Below are 25,307 nucleotides of genomic sequence, written 5' to 3'. Positions count from 1 at the left end.
TACAAGGAGACGACACACGTCCTCGGACTAACTGTAGTGAAAGAAAAGGGGAATGTGGGAAGACGTGACAGCCACCTACAAACTGAGAAGGTTGCCACGAATGATGTCGTCACAGACCAGGTCTCTGGAACCCAGAGGTACTACGAAACCAAATGACAAATGGACACGGCAAATGAAGGACATGTAGTAAAGACTGATGGAATAGGAACATTCAGAAAATGTTTGACCGCCGCACGACACACCTCGCTCTCTACGAGCCACAGTCAGGTAATCACACACAAACATATCCTCTCATTTAGACACATACACGTAGACAGAGTCACATGCCGACACATACATTGGAAATTATATAAAAGCAAAGCCAAAAAAAAACACAAAACATACGCAGAGATAAACACGTACACTCATTAACATACGTATACACCATGCGCACACACAAACAAGCACACATACACACACCTACAACGAAGACCTTCACAACAGCCGTAAAGAAATAAGAATCTATGCTTGCATTAGAGAAAGACTGACCCAGTCGTTTGAAAGAGACCTTTTCCGAGGGAGCACGGAACATGTCAGGGATACTGTCTGAAACTGCGAAAAAAAAAGTGGAGTTTCTCAGGGTGCAGTGCTGGCCGGCCTAATGGTGTGTAACCTCTATACACTGCGTGCTTGAAGGCTCAACGTCACAGATGCATAAGTTCATAGTTGAGCCTAAGCTTATGATCGAGGCACGGACGATTTAGGAGTGCAAATACTAGCAACAAGACCAATAAGCTGCAGCAGAGATCGGACAGATAGGTAATGAACTTCCATCTAAACAACTGGAAAAGAATAAGTATAGCAATGTGTAGTAACAATATAAACTTTGAAATATCTTTTGGAACGTGACAAGTTGTAAGACTCCACTCTCTAGAGATATCCACTAGTGCACGTTCTGCCCTACGTATCCCCAGAGAAAGGCGTCAGAAGGGTTGTTAGGGCGGTAAACCAAGTGGTGATGGTCGTCAAAATTGTCCTCAGCCACAGGATGAAGGACATAACCAAGGAAACATTCGTGACATCATTCGGTCTACGGCGTAGTATGTATCACCAGGTTGGTCTCCTACATGAAGTAGCACATAGATCTGCTGGAGAAGGTCCAGTGGTACGTGTTGAGAAAAGTGGCAGGAATGATAGAGAGCTGCGGAAAAATGACAAAAGGAATCCTTGCAACACTAGAGGAGACAACCCTAAGGTGGGACGTGGTAACCACTCTCTCGAAGGGTCGTAACGATGGTCATATTGATCAGGTCTGAGGAAACAGAGAGCATTTGAGTAACCAGAAGTCGTAAGTAATAAGGAAGGGCGCGAGAAAACACTTCTTAAGCAGCAAGTTACTGAAGGTGCGGAACCAACTAAACCAAGAAATGATAAATACTGAAAGATCGGACCTTAGAACATGCTGCTCAGTTGTGGTCACCTCACCTAGAAATCACAAAGAGCCAGTAAGAAAAAAGTACAGAGGAGGACAGCAGGTATAATACCAGAATTAGGAAAGTTGAGTTACAAGGTAAGTTTAGAGGCTTTATATCTACCCAACTTGGAAGAGAAAAGAGTCATGGGTGACTTAATGACAACCTTTAAATTTCAAAAACATACCTGTGACGTGGACAGTGAACAGTTCTTCGAGAGATGTAGGGACAGAGCAACCAGAGGACATAACATAAAATCAAACAAGAAACTAGTGAAAAAAAAAGATATAAAGACGTATTTCTACAGTATAAGAGTGGTAGATGAATGGTGTAGATGACTAAGGACATGGTTACTTCAGAGACCATACTTGAAGGAAACAAAGTTGTACGATACTAGCGAGTTCAAGAAAATGGCCTTACAAGTGTAAAACTGATGGTGGTGCTGTGTGTGTGTGTGTGTGTGTGTGTGTGTGTGTGTGTGTGTGTGTGTATACGTAAGAGTAATCACAAGGTACATATATACAAGGATAAGGGACGGGGCAACGCGGATGTAAAACTCTCTCCCTGTAATACACAAACAGCAATTACACACCCACGCACGGACCTCCTTTGTGTGGTGGTTAGCATAACTCACCGTCACGCATGGAAGGGCCGCCGGGGATCGAACCCGCATAGGTTCGAATCCTGGTCGAGGCAGCGGTCGACAGTCCACCCACCTGTTCATCCTATCCTAGTAGCTGGTCGATAGAACGGATTCCTGTTATAAGCTGGTGCCTGTGTGTGTGTGTGTGCGTGTGTGTGTGTGTGTGTGTGTGTGTGTGTGTGTGTGTGTGCACAGATACAAAGGAATCAAGACATGATACACACATACAAGGATAAGAACAAGGGGCAACGCAAGTGTAAAACTTTCTTCTTGTAAAACACAAATATCATCCACAAATACTAAACGCACACACACATACACACACACACACACAGACACACACACACACACACACACACGAACAAACAAACTAGCATACATCCGTGCGTACACACGTGCACATATCCATGTGTGTACAGCCAGACACGGGCGCTCAGGACTGGACCTGACACGGTGTAAAATCCCACGGAACATGTGACAACGGAGGCTGACGTGGGCTGGTCACTCATGTGTACCTGCCTACCTTCCTCACTAAACTATATCCCAGGTGCACGTGGCTACCGCCCTACCGGTCCTGCAACCCCGGGGCCGAGGGATATACTCCCGAGGGAATGTTACAACCCCGGGGGAATGATACAACCCCGGGGGAATGTTACAACCCCGGGGGAATGATATACTACCGAGGGAATGTAACACCCCCGGGGAATGTAACACCCCCAAGGAAACTTTACACCCAGAGGGAATGTTACATCACGAGAGAATGTTACACCCTCGCTGGAAGGTGACACACTAGACAAATTAGTGCAGCCGTGAGCTCAAACTGTCCTGCAACATTCAGTAACAACTACACAGGAAATGAGGAAAAATTAGACGTGTTAGAACGTGGTGCTTTATCCTCCAGCCACTATAACACATCTACCCAACCTGCAAAGAATCGACACAGAAGCCATGGTAACAATTGCAGTGACTAATCATGAGTGATATATCAGCAGATAATGCCTAAGATCCGGATTATGAGAACCAGTGTTGATCATATAGATTCAGTTATACATTAAGACATCATAAAGATTCAGTTATACATTAAGACATCATAAAGATTCAGTTATACATTAAGACATCATAAAGATTCAGTTATACGTTAAGACATAACTGATATGCATCGTGCCATACTGTCAGGGAACAATATATTTGGCATAACTTTCGTCCACAGGTCGAACCTTTACTGTGGACACCCCAGACGCTACTATGATAGAGGGGTCCCGAGGTCGACGCCTCCCCAGCTCTCAGCGTCCTACCTGCTGGAACTATAGTTAACATGTCTACAATGTGTGGTCAGGTGCTGTGATTTTCATGTCTAGGATTCCAGTGATGAATCAGAGTCGTCATCGAGGCCTTCAACCAGGAATTATAAAATTAAGAAGGATTAAGAAGACAGAAAAGTAAGGAGAAATGAGGAAGAAAACATCTTGGGATTTTTGAAGAAGGATGGAAAATCCGGATTACTTTGAGTGTAGACTTAAAACTTAAGTAAGTTTGCATGTGGGTTTCCCAGACCAAATCCATCACTGAGAAGCGTACGTAATCAAGACATACCCAGCCACAGGCCAACTCTACCTGGCTATCTTACAGTGTATGTGGCCAAGGCTATCTACCAGGAGCAGATCTCTAATCAACGCTCAACTCGTATCCTGATTTTTCAGGTGAGATTTGTTGCCTTATCCCATGAACACGCCCGTACGACCCTTGAGCACGATAGTACGAGCCTGGAGCACAAGCTTATGATCTATGGGTATGATGGTCTGGCCTTTGACCTGACTCACAAAGGGCAGGTCAAAGGACAGGTCATTCTTGCCCAAAGACTTTACCCTCTTGCTCAATGGTCGGACCGTCGTAGTCAAGGGTCGGACCGTCGTGCTCAAGGGTCGGACCCTCGTGCTCAAGGGTCGGACCGTCGTGCTCAAGGGTCGGACCGTCGTGCTCAAGGGTCGGACCGTCGTGCTCAAGGGTCGGACCCTCGTGCTCAAGGGTCGAACCCTCGTGCTCAAGTGTCGGACTGTCGTGCTCAAGGGTCGGACCCTCGTGCTCAAGGGTCGGACCGTCGTGCTCAAGAGTCGAACCCTCGTGCTCAAGTGTCGGACTGTCGTGCTCAAGGGTCGGACCCTCGTGCTCAAGTGTCGGACTGTCGTGCTCAAGGGTCGGACCCTCGTGCTCAAGTGTCGGACTGTCGTGCTCAAGGGTCGGACCCTCGTGCTCAAGTGTCGGACTGTCGTGCTCAAGGAACTAAAAATCCGAAGTCGGGAAAATGAGTCACACGGTGCCTTTGGATGTTAATGTTAAACTTACGTATATACTTACACCTGATCCCTTACCCCTTCCTTCCCTTATCTTTATTCGTAATAACAAAGTAGTGATGATATGTTAGATTTCCTGATAATCACCTTAACAGGGGCCGTGTATAACTCCTGTGTTAAGATCTAATGGTATATGATGAACTCTGAATTAGTCGTACAAATTATCCATATATTTTCTAACGTCACGTTTTATAATTCCTGTCTTTCTGTTTATCACAACTTGGATTACATTGGATTGAAAAGAAAAAATGTTCATAAGGTTCCCCCTATACTCAAAATGTTGATAAGGTTCCCCCTATACTCAAACAACAAGACTTACCTTTACAGAGGCTATTGAAATATTGAGTCGAGCAGACATCTGGGGTCACTGAAACAAACAGACGTTGGAAGTTATTACATGATGATACAGAAAGTATATTCATGTAATGTTAAGACAGAAGTACCTGGGAATTGTATGATTTCTCAGATGGAAGGTTTGAAATGTGTAGTGTTCAGGATCTCCGCATGTTGGCAAATTTGAAGATTTAAGATAAAACCAGAGACGTGGAGGTTGAACACTTACCTACAACTCAATAAATAGCTGAGATATGGGATGAACAAAAAAGATATAAGAACATTGATGAAGCAGTAGGAAGATAAACGTAAACAGTTGATTATTTCTGGACCGGTCGACCACATTCCAGCTAAAATGGAGAGGTGGAAATGGAATATATACTAATCTAAAAACTACTAGAAACATATGTGATGCCAGATGAAATTTCTGAGATATAAGAAAAACGAGAAGTAGATACAGACACGACAAAAGGGATGACTAGTAATGATTACATTCATTGTGGAGTTATGTAGCCAGGAGGTACTAAAGTAGGCTAGGAAACTTGAAAGTAAGGAGGAAACTGGTAAGACATCAGAGGTGGCAGACCGAGGGAAGGAGTAATGTCAAGCAAACATTCAAAAGGCTAAACACGAAAGACATCAAAAGAGGCTAAAAAGCAGAACAGCCCCACCAGTACCTCTGGGAGGTGAGGAATGTTAAACGATGGGATTGTCAGATGAGAAATGATGTATAGTAATGGGTAGAACCTGGCAGCAAACGGAAAAGAGCTTGAGTTCAAGGATCGAATTAGGATAATCAACCCTGATGTTGTTGGAGGAGAGGAGACACAACTTACTGAGGTGATCAGATCTGCCGTAATCTGTCCGGAAGGATACAAGATAACTAGAAGGGAAAGGGATTACAATGGACAACAGGGAGTGACCTTGTTTTTAAAAGACAGACTTAAATTTCTGGAAATAATGAAAGATGTGTCGTTAAAGCAACACAAGATGGGACGAGTAATTGTAGGAAAGAATGTGTAGAGATGATGCTTCATAATCCTCCAAAGGACATATAAACAAAGGAACATTCAACATGCCGCAGGAAGCAGTAAAACGCTCATTCCTCAGAGATGGTAAAGTTCTGATGATGAAGGACTTTATTTACGAACAGAGAGACGGGAAGAAAATAGTTTCACAAGTTCTTGAAGTGTTTACATAAACATTTCCTATAACAGCATATCACTGAACCCACTATAATCATTAAGAGCTTGGATGACGAGAACATTATACGATACATTAACTGGAGAGAGTGAGTGATCATGTAATGTTTGAGTTCATGTGGTCAATGATGACAGAAATAAAGATGACAGTAGATTCAGAGAGAAGATATAATTGTGGAAACCTAACAAAACCAAACAGTTCCTGCACGAAAATGACTAAGGAAATGGTGTTCAGTAGCCATAATATAAATCTTACGGATGGTTTCTGAAAGTTACAATGCAAGGATAAGAACGTGGGTAGCTCGAGCTTCAAATACAAGGGGAAAGTTTAGAGGGGAGAGAAATATGGTCTGACAAATGATGTCTAAATGCAACAATTGAAAGGTATAAGAGAGTAAGGAATAGGAAATTTTTGGAAAGCTTACCGTGAATAGGTCAGGAGATAATCCAAAATTTTCCATTAATTCATCAGGAGTAGATTATCAGTTAGAAATTAATTAATCTAGAATATGGGCTTTTCAGGAAAGAGTTGTTGAGGATAATGTAACGGTATACGACAAGCTAAACGTCCAGCTGCAGTGTGTCTCCACAGTGGTAATCATTGTAGCCTCAACACCAGTAAGATGAAATGCGGAGGTAGTCATGGAAAGCCTCAGACTGTCGAGTGCCTGTAATGTCTGGCCCACACCACAGCACACGGGGGGCGGCGGGGGGCAGATCAAGTGATTAACCTAACCTACCCTACCGGGAGGGTCTTGGCAGTGGCAGCGCCTACGCCCCACCGCCACCACAGGAGACCAGGCCATAAATTAGTAATAATGAAAGAGGAGGGGATATCGGGGCAGCATAAAACTCACTCCATCAATCATCTCGGACACTTTTTTTCTTTCCTCCTTTCATCACACCGACTAAGTGGTTCTTAACCCTTTAAGCACGACGGAACGAACCTTGCGCACGACGGTGCGACCCTTGGGTATAATATGGCCTGGTCTTCAAAATGAACCTCACGATTTAATTCAAAGACCAGGCCATCATATCGTGCTCAAAGATTGTACCGTCGTGCTGAAGGGTTGTACTTTCGTACTCAAGAATTGTACCGTCGTGCTGAAGGGTTGTACTTTCGTACTCAAGGATTGTACCGTCGTTCTCAAGGGTTGTACTTTCGTACTCAGGGATTGCACCATCATACTCATGGATTGTACTTTCGTGCTCAGGGATTGTACCATCGTACTCAAGGATTGTACTTTCGTGCTCAGGGATTGTACCGTCGTGCTCGAGAATTGTATTTGCGTACTCAAGGATTGTACCGTCGTGCTCAAGGGTTGTACTTTCGTATTCAGGAGACTGAGCGTTAAGGTTGGAGTTGTTATCTATCGGACCTGTTACTATTGCTCTTAGTTTATGGTCAAGTCTTGAGGTTATAGTAGTTAGTTACTGGCTAACACCTGACCTCGTTGTTGTAGTTCCTTATTACTGGCTAACCTTGAGGTTACAGTTCCCTGTTACAAGCCAACAGAAGACCTTGCCGCTCGGACTCCTGATCCTGTGCAACACCTGACCTTGTGGCTCTAGTTCCTTATTACTGCCAACCTCAGGCTTCACTATAATGCTTCCTAAGTACTTAACTTCTAGCCTTATGGTCTATCATCCTCCAGTCGTGGCCAGCGCCAGGTCTGGTGGTAACAACACCTACTGTTGCTCCAGCTCATCTAAGGCAGGTGAGCGGAGCTGGTCTGTGTCTGACCGCCGAAACGAACCAAAGATTCGTTAATCAAACGTTCACCTCTTGTGTGGCCATGTTTACTGAACACATATCTTAATACCGACTCATTATTTACCGTGGCCAGGCTGCAAGCCTAACCCCTGGGTGAAAAGGTAAACACCGTAATTCCTGTCCTCTGTAAATGGCCAAAAGTTCTAATGTTATCGAAACAAACAACATCAGAGGAGAAAGTGTTATTCCTAAACTTGTAAAATGTGTCTTGCTTGAAGCACAGGACGCCAGCATAACTGGGTTGTATTTGTCCTTTCATCAGACTACATCTAATCCCCGATACGTAGGACCAGAGAACAACAGTAATGTGGGTCACGGAATGCCTACCTCCAACCCTGGGCTGATAAGCTTCTCTCTGCCAACCAATCAAAAATGTAAGTTATCCTTCATCAACAATATACATCATCTGAAGTCATCTCTGTAAGTAGGTCAGTCAATCGGAAAGTAAAGCACATCAGATTTATGTTTTCCAGACACTGATTAATTATGACCGATATTGTCAAGAGATCCTGTACGTCACCACATTAACAAAACCTTTATCGCAGGCGCATCTATGTAACTCGAAGACGAGAACTTCTGAACAAAAAATAAAAGGTGGGAGGAGGGAGGAAATTTCACACAGCAAGATATGTAGCATCCTGTGTCTGTCGTAGCGAAGACACTTACTGTTAGCTTCCTACTGCTACATGGATGGTAAGACAGTACGACCGACACGTCCAGGGGCATGCCATTCTTCTCGCATGACCATTACGAACACAAAAGTGTGTTTCCTCTACATTTACATCGGTGAGATTCCCCGACGGCATAAATGCACCAATTAGCTTTCCCTTATGTGAAAGGATGCATTCACGAACAGAAGCTGTTATCCAAATCAGGCTTTGATCAGATAAAAACACAGGTAAAAGAAAGAGGGATTAACTAGTAAAGGAGAAAACTATTCTCTGAGTCCAACAAAGACCGGAAGGCAGACACAGGATCCCTGTCATCATTACCATCAGTGACAGACGAAGACTGTATATACGTAGAGAGTACCAATTACAGTTGCTGGTGCCTCCACTGGGGTCGAGTCTGTTGTGAAAAAAGATAATCAGAAAGTCACCCATTCTAGAACTGATGACACACTCGACTCTTAAAAGACAGATTACAGAAACTGGAAAACCTTTAAGAAGATTAAGAGTTCCAGACTCTAGTGTATAAGGGGAAAAAAGCGGACAACGAGCCAGCCAGTCCTGTCGTGAGATGTAGAGATCTGTCTGGTGCTGCGTGACCCAGCCAGAGGAAGAGGCAGGCAAGCACCCATTTCTCAAGAGCGAAGGATGAACCAACATCTGTAGAAGAGGGAGGAAGAAGACACTCCGAAATGAGGATTCGAAATGAGTCTGTGAGAAAGAGGGAACTGTTGTGGCAAGTTGCTCTCGCCTCAAGTCCCTCGAGAAGGAAGGCAGAGAAGCTTCTCCTAATATGTGGGCAGTTTCTTTCGTCTGTTTCCTTGCGCTACCTCGCAAACGCGGGAGACAACGACAAAGCAAAATATATATATATATATATATATATATATATATATATATATATATATATATATATATATATATATATATATATATATATATTATCCCTGGGGATAGGGGATTAAGAATACTTCACACGTATTCCCTGCGTGTCGTAGAAGGCGACTAAAAGGGGAGGGAGCGGGGGGCTGGAAATCCTCCCTTCTCGTTTTTTTTTTTTTTCTTTTTTCCAAAAGAAGGAACAGAGGGGGCCAGGTGAGGATATTCCAAAAAAGGCCCAGTCCTCTGTTCTTAACGCTACCTCGCTGACGCGGGAAATGGCGAATACTTTAAAAGAAAAAAAAAAGATATATATATATATATATATATATATATATATATATATATATATATATATATATATATATATATATATATATAAATATATATATATATATATAAATATATATATATAATCACTTTCCTCTCTTCCTACACGTACACATGCCTTACATCCTCGATAAAAACTTTTCACTGCTTCTAACAACTTTCCTCCCACACCATATATTCTTAATACCTTCCACAGAGCATCTCTATCAACTCTATCATATGCCTTCTCCAGATCCATAAATGCTACATACAAATCCATTTGCTTTTCTAAGTATTTCTCACATACATTCTTCAAAGCAAACACCTGATCCACACATCCTCTACCACTTCTGAAACCACACTGCTCTTCCCCAATCTGATGCTCTGTACATGCCTTCACCCTCTCAATGAATACCCTCCCATATAATTTACCAGGAATACTCAACAAACTTATACCTCTGTAATTTGAGCACTCACTCTTATCCCCTTTGCCTTTGTACAATGGCACTATGCACGCATTCCGCCAATCCTCAGGCACCTCACCATGAGTCATACATACATTAAATAACCTTACCAACCAGTCAACAATACAGTCACCCCCTTTTTTAAAAAATTCCACTGCAATACCATCCAAACCTGCTGCCTTGCCGGCTTTCATCTTCGGCAAAGCTTTCACTACCTCTTCTCTGTTTACCAAATCATTTTCCCTAACCCTCTCACTTTGCACACCACCTCGACCAAAACACCCTATATCTGCCACTCTATCATCAAACACATTCAACAAACCTTCAAAATACTCACTCCATCTCCTTCTCACATCACCACTACTTGTTATCACCTCCCCATTTGCGCCCTTCACTGAAGTTCCCATTTGCTCCCTTGTCTTACGCACTTTATTTACCTCCTTCCAGAACATCTTTTTATTCTCCCTAAAATTCAATGATACTCTCTCACCCCAACTCTCATTTGCCCTGGGGATATGGGATTAAGAGTACTTCCCACGTATTCCCTGCGTGTCGTAGAAGGCGACTAAAAGGGGAGGGAGCGGGGGGCTGGAAATCCTCCCCTTCGTTTTTTTGTTTTTTTTTTAATTTTCCAAAAGAAGGAACAGAGGGGGCCAGGTGAGGATATTCCAAAAAAGGCCCAGTCCTCTGTTCTTAACGCTACCTCGCTAACGCGGGAAATGGCGAATAGTTTAAAAGAAAGAAAGAAAAATATATATATTATTTATTTATTTTGCTTTGTCGCTGTCTCCCGCGTTAGCGAGGTAGCGCAAGGAAACAGACGAAAGAAATGGCCCAACCCACCCACATACACATGTATATACATACACGCCCACACACGCAAATATACATACCTATACGTCTCAACGCATACATATATATACACACGCGGACATATACATATATACACATGTACATAATTCATACTGTCTGCCTTTATTCATTCCCGTCGCCACCCCGCCACACATGAAATAACAACCCCCTCCCCCCAAATGTGCGCGAGGTAGCGCTGGGAAAAGTCAACAAAGGCCACATTTGTTCACACTCAGTCTCTAGCTGTCGTGTAATAATGCACCGAAACCACAGCCTCCTTTCCACATCCAGGCCCAACAGAACTTTCCATAGTTTACCCCAGACGCTTCACATGCCCTGGTTCAATCCATTGACAGCACCTCGACCCCGGTATACCACATCGTTCCAATTCACTCTATTCCTTGCACGCCTTTCACTCTCGTGCATGTTCAGGCCCCAATCACTCAAGATCTCCTTCACTCCATCTTTCCACCTCCAATTAGGTCTCCCACTTCTCGTTCCCTCCACCTCTGACACATATATCCTCTTGGTCAATCTTTCCTCACTCATTCTCTCCATGTGACCAAACCATTTCAAAACACCCTCTTCTGTTCTCTCAACCACACTCTTTTTATTACCACACATCTCTCTTACCTTATTATCACTTACTCAATCAAACCATCTCACACCACTTATTGTCCTCAAACATCTCATTTCCAACACCTCCACCCTCCTCCGCACAACTCTATCCATAGCCCACGCCTCGCAAGCATACAACATTGTTTGATCCACTATTCCTTCAAACATACCCATTTTTGCTTTCCGAGATAATGTTCTCTACTTCCAAACATTCTTCAACGCTCCCAGAACTTTCGCCCCCTCCCCCACCCTATGATTCACTTCCGCTTCCATGGTTCCATTCGCTGCCAAATATATATATATATATATATAGATATATATATATATATATATATATATATATATATATATATATATATATATATATATATATATATATATATATATATATATCAACAGTCAGTTGATATACAACGAAGAGACGTAGCTAGGACGCCATTTGGTAAACATGTGATTGTCCGAGAGTCGAGAGATCAAATTAAGAAATCTTCAAAAGAAACAATAGTCAAGTGGAAATCTAGCGAAAGAAATTAAAGTAAATTAAGTCTTGGAAGAAGAATTGCTGCCCAGGTTCGAACTGAGGGAAGCATTCCATGTGAAGTGAGGGAGGAGAGAACGAGCAAGCGAGGGAATGCTACGTTCAAAGAATGCTGCCAGACTCAGTGAATCTCCAGGCTACCAGACTCAACGAATCTCCACTCTGACAGACTCAGAAAGTTTCCACGCTGCGAGACTCAACAACTTTCCACGCTGCGAGACTCAACAACTTTCCACGCTGCGAGACTCAAGGACTTTTCACGATGCCAAACTCAATGACTCTTCACGCAGCGCTACTCAGCGACTCCAAGGTTGCTAGATTCAGCGTCTCTCTATGTTACTAGATTCAACGCCTTGCCATGCTGCAAACTCAACCACTCACTCCACTACCTGACTCAACGACTTTCCACGTTTCCATTCTCAACGAGTCTCCATGCTGCCAGAGTCAAGCACTCTCTCAGTTACCAAAATCAACGGCGCTCCACGCTGCCAGACTCAGCGACTTCCCAGGCTGCTAGACATAGAACTCTGTACGCAACAAGTCTTGAGGACTCTCCATGCTGCTAGAGTCGAGGGCTCTTCACTTATCTTGGGGTTCGACTCTGAGTGCTCGGATGCTGAATATATCGCTGAAAGCATCCCAGCCCAGTTAACCAAAGGTCCTCCCTACAAGCAGTGTGTGAAGATTTTCCTTCGTCTTAGTGATAAGGTAATCTAAATTACAGAACCACACAAACAACAGTTCCAAAACCTAAACTCTTCACCCTTGCTGTCATTTATATGCTTCATCTAGGTATGTTTTGATAAGGATTTTATAACTCAAAAGAAGGAAGTAAATAAAAGGTTACTCAACTACCTGTTGTCATTTGGGTAAGAGAAGGCCCCATTGAACATCTCACGGGTTTCCAAAAGCATCGTTCGCGTCAGTAGGAGACAAAGGTCATGGAACCCAGACCAATCAACGGCAGATATCAATTCTTCGTCTGTGATGGCCAGGTAAGATCAAACATAGTTGAGGGTTCCTAATTACCAGCAGGAACCCGACTCGCTCCGGCCACCACGATAACGATGTTGGTCGATGTTGAAAGCTCTGATGCTGGTGCTGAGGACGTTGATGGTGTTCAGCATACAGGTAGCTCCAGTGGTGATTAGTTTTCGAGATCTCTGACGTTGACTATACCCAGGACTTTGCAATCTTTTGTCGGTGCTGACCAGCGTTGAAGGAGGATCTGGGTTGCGATGTGCAGGCTCTCACGGAGGATGTTGTTATCTGAGGTGTAGCTGGTGTTGCTGACACTGATGGGCAACCTGTGTGGACTAGACGAAGCAGCTGGTTAGATTTGCCCGGTCTGCGCCCTGCAGGGGCGCCTAGTGGACAGATTTTCTCTGTGATGCCACGGGTGATGCAGGGAGTATTGAGCTCCTTCTGCCCAAGTGGCTGACCTGACAGCCTTATAACGTAGCTTTATATTCACACTATCCACAGAGGTCTAACAGCTGATATCTATCCGTTAGTATATAAAACCGAATTCATTCGATAAACCAATCCCTTCTATAAGAATCAGTCTCCAAACAGACTGTCATATTATATGACAACATGAACTGATATGTTTCACTTCAGGTAAATCTAGGGTAACAGATGCTGAGCGGTAGGACACGTGCAGCCAGAGGAGTGGCTGAATCTTGCTCACGTACCTTACGACTTGATCACGACGGTACAATCTTGGATCACGAGGGTCCGGCCCTTCATCAAGACACTACGATTCTTGATCACGATGGTACGACGCCCTGAACATGAGAGTAAGACCCTTGCACATGATGGCTTGGCGTTTCGTCTCATGTTTCCGGTAAGTGATTCATTCGTCCCCCTAACAATTTCCGTTGTCAAGTTATAGATTACGATTTCCCGAGACTTCATCAAATGTATTCTTTCACGATATATATGCTAGGGACGGAGTAAGGGAGACAGCCAGCTAGATCAATACATGAAAATCAAAATGCCATAAGTGATGGATGCAACCCAGTCATCATCAACATATCCGAAGAGCAACAAAAGGTTATTATGATGCAAAGAAAAAGCTCATGTTATTCTTCTCCTACATGACTAAAGACGACAACAAGAAATAGAACTCAAGGAACCACAAAGGAATGCCAAGAGCAGCACACTGCTGGCTGCTCCCGAGACCATCGATGACCACAGACGGAGCGCCAGGCGTTGGGGTGAGCACAGAACAAAGTAAACAGCCACAGAGGAGAAACCCGGTAAACTTATATACATCAATAGAAACAGTTGCCAAGAACACTAGATGGAAGGGAGACTGTCAAGATTTATCATTATACACATGAGACCAGCTACTTACTGCCGGGAGAGAAAGAGAATGGCAAGAAAGATGCTCCACATGCCTGGCCGACGAACCAGTCAACACAAACAAGGCAAGCACAACAGGTCAGGAAAAATGTGTTTGTTATGAACGTCTCTACAGGAAGACCAAAGATAAATATAATTTTGAGAATCTAAAGAATCATTACAGCTGGACAACACCACAGACTGAGGTTATTATTACATATTACGGTAAATAAGTTTTGAACTCATGCTGCCATATCTTTTACTCGTGTGTGTGTGTGTGTGTGTGTGTGTGTGTGTGTGTGTGTGTGTGTGTGTCTGTGTGTCTGTGTGTGTGTGTGTGTGTTATTAGCGAGGTAGCGCAAAGAAACAGACGAAAGAATGGCCCAACCTACCCACATACACACATCTCTCACTTCGCACACCACCCCGACCTTAACTCCTGTCACTCTATCCTTAAACACATTCATCTGTCACTCTATCCTTAAACACATTCAGCAAACCTTCAAAATATTCTCTCCATCTCCTTCTCACTTCATCACCATCTGTTATTACCTTCCCACTTGCCCCCTTCACCGATGTTCCCATTTGTTCTCTTGTCTTACGCACGTTATTTTCTTCCATCCAAAACATCTTTTCATCCTTCCTAAAGTTTGATATTACTCTCGCACCCCAACTCTCATGTGCCCTCTTTTTCAACATTTGCACCTTTCTCATGACCTACTGCCGCTTTCTTTTATACATATGTCTAAACAGCAGTATAAAGAGAGGCTTAAGGCACTCAGATCTGAAGCTGGCCCCATCCCTTAGTCTGGGGTCAGTGTCAGATGAGTTAGAACGATGCACATCGTTTACATCCGTTCTATGATTGATTATGCTGCGCCCTTGCTTGCCCTAACCCCTGAGAGAAGGCTTGAAAAGCTTAAGAAAATGCAAAATGAAGTTACGAGAATCATTCTTGGCTGTCCTAAAACAATAACCCGTGGTCTGTTGTAGGGAACCATCTGTACATGTAGTTTATGGGAAATTATGTTCAGTGGTCATGGTTCACAGTGGTAACGAGCGTCCTTATTTACTCTTAACAGCAACTAAGGCTGTGACTTGAGACAGAATAACTGAGATCAGTCTTCTTACTGGGATCCGGATATTTAGACAAACACATCCCAATCCATGTAAAGAAGACTTCCAGATCATCTTCTCAGGTCGGAGACATCCATCCAGGTGAATCATCATAACTAGCAACAGGCTTAGAATCTATTGCATTTATGAACTTTATTACGAGAGACAACAGTCGCACTATACTGCCCAAAAAGATCTCAACCTCTTTCGTGTAAGTATTCCCACATTTATTCCAAAACTTCTACTCAGGTCACAGCCTGAGTTGCCATTAAGAGTAAATAATGACGCTCGTTACCACTGTGAACCACGACCATTGAACATAATCTCCCACAGACTACATGTACAGATGGTTCCCTGCAACAGACCACTGGTGCCGCCGGTACTGCTATAGCTGTAATACGTACTCACGTTTATTACGATAACCTGCGATTCAGGGTTAATAACTTGACATCCACATTACAAACGGAACTAATTGCTATCCTTAGGGCCAATGAATATGTTGTAAATGCTAGGTGTGATAGTCTCACTCTAAGTAATTCTTCATCACTGACTGCGTTAACCCTTCTTCACTATGAGTGTAGTATGCTTGTGCCTGAAGCACGACGCAAGTATAACAAAATTACTCATGCTTGGTTAGGACTTTACTTTCCCTGGGCTCCACCCCACACTAGGATCAGAATACATGACAAAGCTGATGAACTGGCCAAGACTTCTGCACGGACAGATGGTGTTGGTGAGGACTGTGGGTGTGGTGGTAGGAGTAGGCAGTGATGGCACACACCAGCCCCAGTAAAACTGAATTGATTTCACTACTACCAACCATATAAGATATAAAAGATTTGAAGAAATGATACGATCTCTACACACAACAAGGAGGGGATAACATAGCAAGTGGAGAGGTAATAGCAGGTAGCGATGAAGTGAGGGAATGGAGTGAGTATTTTAAAGGTTTGTTAAATGTGTTGAGGATAGATTGGCAGATATAGGGTGTTTTGGTTGGGGAGGTGTGCGAAGTGAGAGGGTCAGGGAGAATGATTTAGTAAAAAGAGAAGAGATAGTGAAAGCTTTGCGGAAGATGAAATCCGGCATGGCGGCGGTTTTGGATGGTATTGCTGTGGAATTTATCTAACAGGGGGGGTGGCTGTGTCGTTGATTGGTCGGTAAGAATATTCATTGTATGTAAGGACCACGGTTAAGTACCTGAGGATTGGTGGAATGCAAGCATAGTGCCATTGAACAAAGGTAAAGGGGATAAAAGTGAGTGTTCAAAATACAGAGGCATAAGTTATTTGAGAATTCCTGGGAAATCAAATGGAAGGGTATTGACTGAGAGGGTGAGGGCATGTACAGAGCATCAGATTGGGGAGCAGCAGTGTGATTTCCGAAGTGGTAGAGAATGTGTGGATCAGGTGTTTGCTTTGAAGAATGTATGTGAATGATACTCAGAAAACAGATGGATTTGTATGTAGCATTTATGGATCTGGAGAAGGCATACGATAGGGTTGATAGAGATGCTTTATGGAAGATTTTAAGAGCATTTGGTACGGGAGGCAAGTTGGTAAGAGTGGTGAAAACTTTTTACCAAAGATGTAAGGCATGTGTACGAGTAGAAAGAGACGAGAGTGATTGGATCCCAGTGAATGTCGGTTTGCGACAGGGTTGCGTGATGTTCCCATGGTCGTTTAATTTGTTTATAGATGGAGTGGTAAGGGAGGCGAAGGCAAGAGTTTTGGAGAGAGGGGCAAGTATGCAGTCTGTTGGCCTGGGAAGTGAGTCAGTTGTTGTTCGCCGATGATACAGCTCTCGTGGCTGATTCGAGAGAGAAACTGCAGAACTGAGTTTGGAAAACTGTGTAAGAGAAGAAAGTTGAGAGTAAATGTGACTAAGAGCAAGTTTATTAGGTTCAGTAAGGTTGAGGGACAAGTTAATTGAGATGTAAACTTGTATGGAGAAAAATTGAAGGAAATGCAGTGTTTCGGATATCTGGGAGTGGACATAGCAGCTGATCGAATCATGAAAGCGGAAGTGAGTCACAGGGTGGGGGAGGGGGCGAAGGTTCTGGGAGCGATGAAGAATGTGTGGAAGGAGAGAACTAGTAGTTCCAACAATGTCATATGATTGCGAGGCGTTGGCTATAGATAGGATTGTACGGAGGAGGGTGGATGTTTTGGAAATGAAATGTTTGAGGACAGTATGCGGTGTGAGGTGGTTTGACCGATTAAGTAATGAAAGGGTAAGAGCGATGTGAGGAAATAAAAGGAGTGTGGTTTAGAGAGCAGAAGAAGGTGTATTGAAATTGTTTGGACATATGGTGAGAATCAGTAAGGAAGGTTGACAAAGAGAGTATATGTGTCAGAGGTGGAGGGAACAAAGAGAAGCGGGAGACTAAATTGGAAGTGGAAGGATGGAGTGAAAAAGATTTTGAGCGATCGGGGCCTGATCGTACAAGAGGGTGAGAGGTGTGCAAGGAATAAAGTTATTTGGAACGAAGTGGTATACAGGGGTCGACGTGCTGTCAATGGACTGAACCAGGGCATGTGAAGCGTCTGTGGAAAACCATGGAAAGGTCTGTGGGGCCTGGATGTGGATTAGGGACATGTGGTTTCGATGCATCACACATGACTGCTAGAGAATGAGTGTGAACGAATGTGGCCTTTGTTGTCTGTTTTCCTGACGCTACCTCGCTGAAGCGGGGGGTAGCGATGCTTTTTTCCTGTGGGGAGGGGTAGCCCCAGGAATGGATGAAGGCAAGCAAGTCTGAATATGTACATGCGTGTGTGTGTGTGTGTGTGTGTGTGTGTGTGTGTGTGTGTGTGTGTGTGTGTGTGTGTGTGTGTGTATGTGTGTATTTGAGTGATTATATATAATAATGATAATAGTAATAATAATATAATGAATACGAGAATACGAGACGGAGTAGGGAACGCGGAATGGAACAGAGAGCACGGTGAAGACGAGACTGAGTGGACGCGGAATGGAACAGAGAGCACGGTGAAGACGAGACTGAGTGGACGCGGAATGGAACAGAGAGCACGGTGAAGACGAGACTGAGTGGACGCGGGATGGAACAGGAAACATCAATATGAACAGAAGACGAGACTGAACGATTGTATGGGACGTGTTAACATTTCGACTGAGGGCGATGCAAGGTCTGTTAGTACATTAATAGTCCACGAAATATGTACTATACGTTGGAGTAGTGACATCGAAGTACATTACAGTACAGGTGAGTACATGAGAATAAACAGTGTATGGTATAGCCAGATAACACTATAACTATGTTATCATGCACATGGGAAAGCCAGGCAACGATAACCTGATGGTGTATAAAGAGGTTATCATGCACATGATGTATTACGAGGTTATCTGCTAAAGGACAGTAATATCGCCCTACATTCCTGAGGGGAATATCGCCGTATACATCAATAGGGAACGATTGTATCCTGATATATATCGTCTAAGTTATCGTGAGATACAATCACCTCTGGGACGTGAGTGGTGTTGGTGGCGGTGAGAGCCAGGAGGACGGTAGCGATGGAGATAATGATGATGATGATGATGATGTTGATGATGATGATGATGGTGATGATGATGATGATGGCGGTGATAGTGTATTGCTGGTATTGGAAATGGTGGTGATGGTGTTGTTCGCGGTGGTGATAAAAGTGGTGCTGGTGGAGACCATGATGGTGGTGTGGTGTGAAGCTATGCTGGAGATCATATTGGCGGTGTGGTGTGTGGCTATGGTGGAGATCATGGTGATTATGGTGGTGGTGTGGTGTGTAGCTATGGTGGAGGCCATGATGGTGGTGTGGTGTATGGCTTTGGTGGAGATCATGATGGTGGTGTGGTGTGTGGCTATGGTGACCATGGTGATCATGACAATGGTGCGGTGTGTGGCTATGGTGGAGATCATGTTGGTGGTGTGGTGTATGGCTATGGTGGAGATCATGTTGGTGGTGTGGTGTGTGGCTATGGTGGAGATCATGTTGGTGGTGTGATGTGTGGCTATGGTGGAGATCATGATGGTGGTGCGATGTAAAGCTATGCTGGAGATCATGTTGGTGGTGTGATGAGTGGCTATGGTGATCATGGTGATCATGACAATGGTGTGGTGTGTGGCTATGGTGGAGATCATGACAATGGTGTGGTGTGTGGCTATGGTGATCATGGTGATCATAATAATGGTATGGTGTGTGGCTATGGTGGAGATCATGACAATGGTGTGGTGTGTGGCTATTGTGGAGATCATGACAATGGTGTGGTGTGTGGCTATGGTGGAGATCATGATAATGGTGTGGTGTGTGGCTATGGTGAAGATCATGATGGTGGTGTAGTGTGTGGCTATGGTGGAGATCATGGTAGTGATGCGGTGTGTGGCTACGGTGGAGATCATGTTGGTGGTGTGGTGTGTGGCTACGGTGGAGATCATGATGGTGGTGTGGTGTGTGGCTATGATGGAGATCCTAGCGTGGTTTCGGTGGCGGTAGGAGTGATGGTGGAAGTGGTGTTAGTAGTGGTGGTGGTGATAGTGGCAGAGTTAGTAGTTGTGGTGGTGACATTAATGGTTAGTGACAATAGTTATAGCGACACTGGCGCGGCCATTGTCTAGGGGTCCTTGTCCGCCTGGCTTCTTTGGAGAGCAGCAGCAGCAGCAGCAGCAGAAACAACAACAACAACAACGACGGTGGATAAGGTATCACACACCATTAGATTAGCAGCTATGGTACTTAACCCCAGCAGTGTTGTAGTTATGACATTCAACCACCATAAATGGACAGCAAAGAGGTACCCATGAACAGAGAAGATGCTACTGTACCGTACACAACATCACCGTAACTATATAATGATCAGCTACCTGTTACAGCAGGATCTTTATCACTTCTGATCCGCAGCGGAGATCAGCCAGGGAGAGGCAACATGGTCCTGGGCTATACACAGCCAGGGAGAGGCAACATGGTCCTGGGCTGTACGCAGCTAGGGAGAGGCAACATGGTCCTGGGCTATACGCAGCCAGCGTCAGGGGTGTTGGTGCTGAAGGAGACAATGAGGGTGTTACGGCTTCGTCGAGGGATGGTGCATAGCGTGGGGCAACTGGTGTACACCCGCCTACACCCGCCCTCTGTCTGTACATGAATCTGTGGCACACGATGTGCTGTGTGCCGCCAAGCCTAGTTTGCCAGCTGAGAGCGACAGAATGACCCTGGGGCAGAATGACCCTGGGGTATGACGGTACGATCCTTGGTATGATGGCCTGGCCTTTTAGTAGGGTCAGGTCGCAAGGCTCTGGCTCTCACACGCCAGGATCAACCTATTGTGCTCACAAAGGGTCGTGCCGTCGTGCTCAAGGGATCAACACCGCCTGACTTCTCCATCATCCCGTCAGCAGGAGAATAATAATAACTGTAGATCCTCGAGTGAGGAGACCAGCTCAGTCTGAGTAATGAAAGTTGTAACTAATGCAAAAAAAAGAACTGAGCAATCGAGAAAATGTATCTAATTAATAATCTTACAACTCCTTTTGAGGATGTTATAGAACATAGACAAGAAAAGGAATGGGAGTTAAAGTAATAAAACTGTTTGAATGAGTTGAAAATCTGAGATCAGGGAAACGAAGATGTGGCGTTCAAGTGCATGTTGCGGAGGGTTTCTCAGGCTGTGGAGGCGGCGGTGGTGGCGGCGGTGGTGGTGGAAGTGGTGACGACGCTGCCAGCAGCAGCAGCAGCCAGGCCCGCTTCGCATCTAGGCCTAACCTGGCCAGGCGCCTGTCTCCTCAATCGTGATGAAGATCCCAGACGCCTACAGCTCTCCCACCGCCTTACACCAAGCAGTCACTCCAACCAGTGAACCAGTCAGCCCATTCCATCAACCAGACATATAAGCAACTAGTCAACTAATAACATAAGCTAGCAAACTAGTCATAACCGTCACTAGCTGACCAGCCTACCACTAGCATGGCAACCAACGTCAAGTTGACCTTAAACTCTCCCAGATCGTCAGCCAGCCAGTCTTCCTGCTACCAGACAGTCAGGTACCCGGCCATGTGAGCCCCACCATCAGGAGGGCAATACACCAGCCACCCAACTAATGGGCCAACCAGTCAAGCCTAGAAGGATGGTTAATCCCACCAGCCTACCGGACCTCCGCCTCCTGTCAGTGCTTGACAGACTTGAATGGTGTGTGTTCCTGCAGTTGTGCATTCCAGCCAGAGCCTCTCATTATGGCCAGCCACGTCCTACCCAACTTGACAACGTCCGCCACGACTGCCCCACAAAGGCAGGTATCTAAATTACTCCACATAAAAAGCATTGCGAGAGATGACGATTATGTGGGCGCTGCCTAGAAGGCCTATGAACCAATGCCAAGTAAGACGGACGACGTTAGCGACGGACCGCACAACACGTCCAGCTATGTGCTGCTTCCGCCCGCGGCCGCCCACGCCCAGCCCACCCATCACGGTTCCCAGAAGGGTTGCTCACTGCACACATGTGGCAGGCCTGTGCAAGACCCACAGGAAGGGCTAAAAATGCAATGGGTTGTCATAACGAGGTTCTCTCGTTGAAGGTAAAGGGTTGAATTTCTCGTGCCTATGCATCCGCGACTTTTTCAATGCGTTTCGTCTCGTGTCATCTTCACCAGGGAACCTTCAGCTACTAATAACGAGGATCTCCTGGTAACAACAATGCGCCATTGTTTTCCTGAAATTAAATTATTGTTTCACCCAAGTTAGTTATTAACGTTTTAGCTTGTTGTGTTACGAGGTGTGTGTGTGTGTGTGTGTGTGTGTGTGTGTGAGGGGTAAATGTGTAGGTGCATGGAAGGGAACGCTCGCTAGGCCGAGTTGAGAGACCTACGCAATCATGGCCTCGGGCCGTCATGCCGGAGGTTACCAAACCTACCAAGCACTGATGCCAACGCCATCACACAACACAACTTTTAAACGGCGGCCACAACTTTCACAAGTCGCTCCCTGTAGCAAGGCTCCTGCAACACTGCAGCCACTCCTCGACCACGCAGGACGGGAGGGGGAGAGCCTACCAGTGGTGGTCCTACGGGCATCACCACCAGGGAACAAATTCATGGCCAAGAGAATGTGGGAAGCTGACATCCTACCTACAGTAACCAAAGGGTTAGGGCAGTAAACCCTGATACTGTGGATGTATCCTGGATGTTCCGTGTGGCTGCGACCACGCTGATAACATCAGCAGTGAGTCTGACGCAGGCAGGCAGGGCAGGGCCGGCCAGGTGGTGAGAACACACCACCTGGCCTCACACCCACCCGCCGTATACTGTAGTACTTGTGCTCAACCCACACAGTATCTTCCACGCCATCTTGTATGTTACTGAGATACTTATCATGACGTCTTAATGGCATCATTATCTATGTTATCTATATGTTGAAATCTTTATTTCCTCTGTAGTAAGTAAGGAGAGGAGGAAAGTGTAGATTGAATACTCAGTAATGACTCGGCTGTACGCGTCGGTCTACAACAAGGGTGGGCGGGCCTGCGCGGCCGTGCGCCATGATCAACGATCTCCACATTTCCCACCCTCCCTCAGGCAGATTCAATCACAGCCTCCTTACCTCTCATTAGCAACACCCTAGCAAGACATCGTCAGCAGGTGAAGATGGCTAGGGAGGTGCGTATGGAAGAGACGCCCAGAGGAGCTACTTGGTCTAGTATGTCTCCCTGAAATGTAATTACTGAGGGCGGCGTATCATTACCACGGCAACTGGTGACCCCTACCATTCCCCGACCTACCCACACCCTACACAGCCCTACCTACATCCTAACCTGCCATACCAACCACCAGCCCATATATATATATATATATATATATATATATATATATATATATATATATATATATATTTTTTTTTTTTTTTTTCTTTTTGTCGCTGTCTCCCGCGTTTGCGAGGTAGCGCAAGGAAACAGACGAAAGAAATGGCCCAACCCCCCCATACACATGTATATACATACGTCCACACACGCAAATATACATACCTACACAGCTTTCCATGGTTTACCCCAGACGCTTCACATGCCTTGATTCAATCCACTGACAGCACGTCAACCCCGGTATACCACATCGCTCCAATTCACTCTATTCCTTGCCCTCCTTTCACCCTCCTGCATGTTCAGGCCCCGATCACACAAAATCTTTTTCACTCCATCTTTCCACCTCCAATTTGGTCTCCCTCTTCTCCTCGTTCCCTCCACCTCCGACACATATATCCTCTTGGTCAATCTTTCCTCACTCATTCTCTCCATGTGCCCAAACCACTTCAAAACACCCTCTTCTGCTCTCTCAACCACGCTCTTTTTATTTCCACGCATCTCTCTTACCCTTACGTTACTCACTCGATCAAACCACCTCACACCACACATTGTCCTCAAACATCTCATTTCCAGCACATCCATCCTCCTGCGCACAACTCTATCCATAGCCCACGCCTCGCAACCATACAACATTGTTGGAACCACTATTCCTTCAAACATACCCATTTTCGCTTTCCGAGATAATGTTCTCGACTTCCACACATTCTTCAAGGCTCCCAGGATTTTCACCCCCTCCCCCACCCTATGATTCACTTCCGCTCCCATCGTTCCATCCGCTGCCAGATCCACTCCCAGATATCTAAAACACTTTACTTCCTCCAGTTTTTCTCCATTCAAACTTACCTCCCAATTGACTTGACCCTCAACCCTACTGTACCTAATAAACTTGCTCTTATTCACATTCACTCATACCTTATTTCTTTCACACACTTTACCAAACTCAGTCACCAGCTTCTGCAGTTTCTCACATGAATCAGCCACCAGTGCTGTATCATCAGCGAACAACAACTGACTCACTTCCCAAGCTCTCTCATCCACAACAGACTTCATTTTTGCCCCTCTTTCCAAAACTCTTGCATTCACCTCCCTAACAACCCCATCCATAAACAAATCAAACAACCATGGAGACATCACACACCCCTGCCGCAAACCTGCATTCACTGAGAACCAATCACTTTCCTCTCTTCCTACACGTACACATGCCTTACATCCTCGATAAAAACTTTTCACTGCTTCTAACAACTTGCCTCCCACACCATATATTCTTAGTACCTTCCACAGAGCATCTCTATCAACTCTATCATATGCCTTCTCCAGATCCATAAATGCTACATACTAATCCATTTGCTTTTCTAAGTATTTCTCACATACATTCTTCAAAGCAAACACCTGATCCACACATCCTCTACCACTTCTGAAACCACACTGCTCTTCCCCAATCTGATGCTCTGTACATGCCTTCACCCTCTCAATCAATGCCCTAGTATTTACCGTGAATACTCAACAAACTTACACCTCTGTAATTTGAGCACTACTCTTATCCTCTTTGCCTTTGTACAGTGGCACTATGCACGCATTCCGCCAATCCTCAGGCACCTCACCATGAATCATACATAAATTAAATAACCTTACCAACCAGTCAACAATACAGTCACCCCCCTTTTTTCATAAATTCCACTGCAATACCATGCAAACCTGCTGCCTTGCCGGCTTTCATCATCCGCAAAGCTTTTACTACCTCTACTCTATTTACCAAATCATTTTCCCTTAACCCTCTCACTTTGCACACCACCTCGAACAAAACACAATATATCTGCCACTCTATCATCAAACACATTCAACAAACCTTCAAAATACTCACTCCATCTCTTTCTCACATCACCACTACTTGTTATCACCACCCCATTGGCCCCCTTCACTGA

This window comes from Panulirus ornatus, chromosome 1, assembly GCF_036320965.1.
Source record: "Panulirus ornatus isolate Po-2019 chromosome 1, ASM3632096v1, whole genome shotgun sequence".
In the NCBI taxonomy this organism is placed as follows: domain Eukaryota; kingdom Metazoa; phylum Arthropoda; class Malacostraca; order Decapoda; family Palinuridae; genus Panulirus; species Panulirus ornatus.
Note: the sequence above shows the minus strand (reverse complement) of the source record.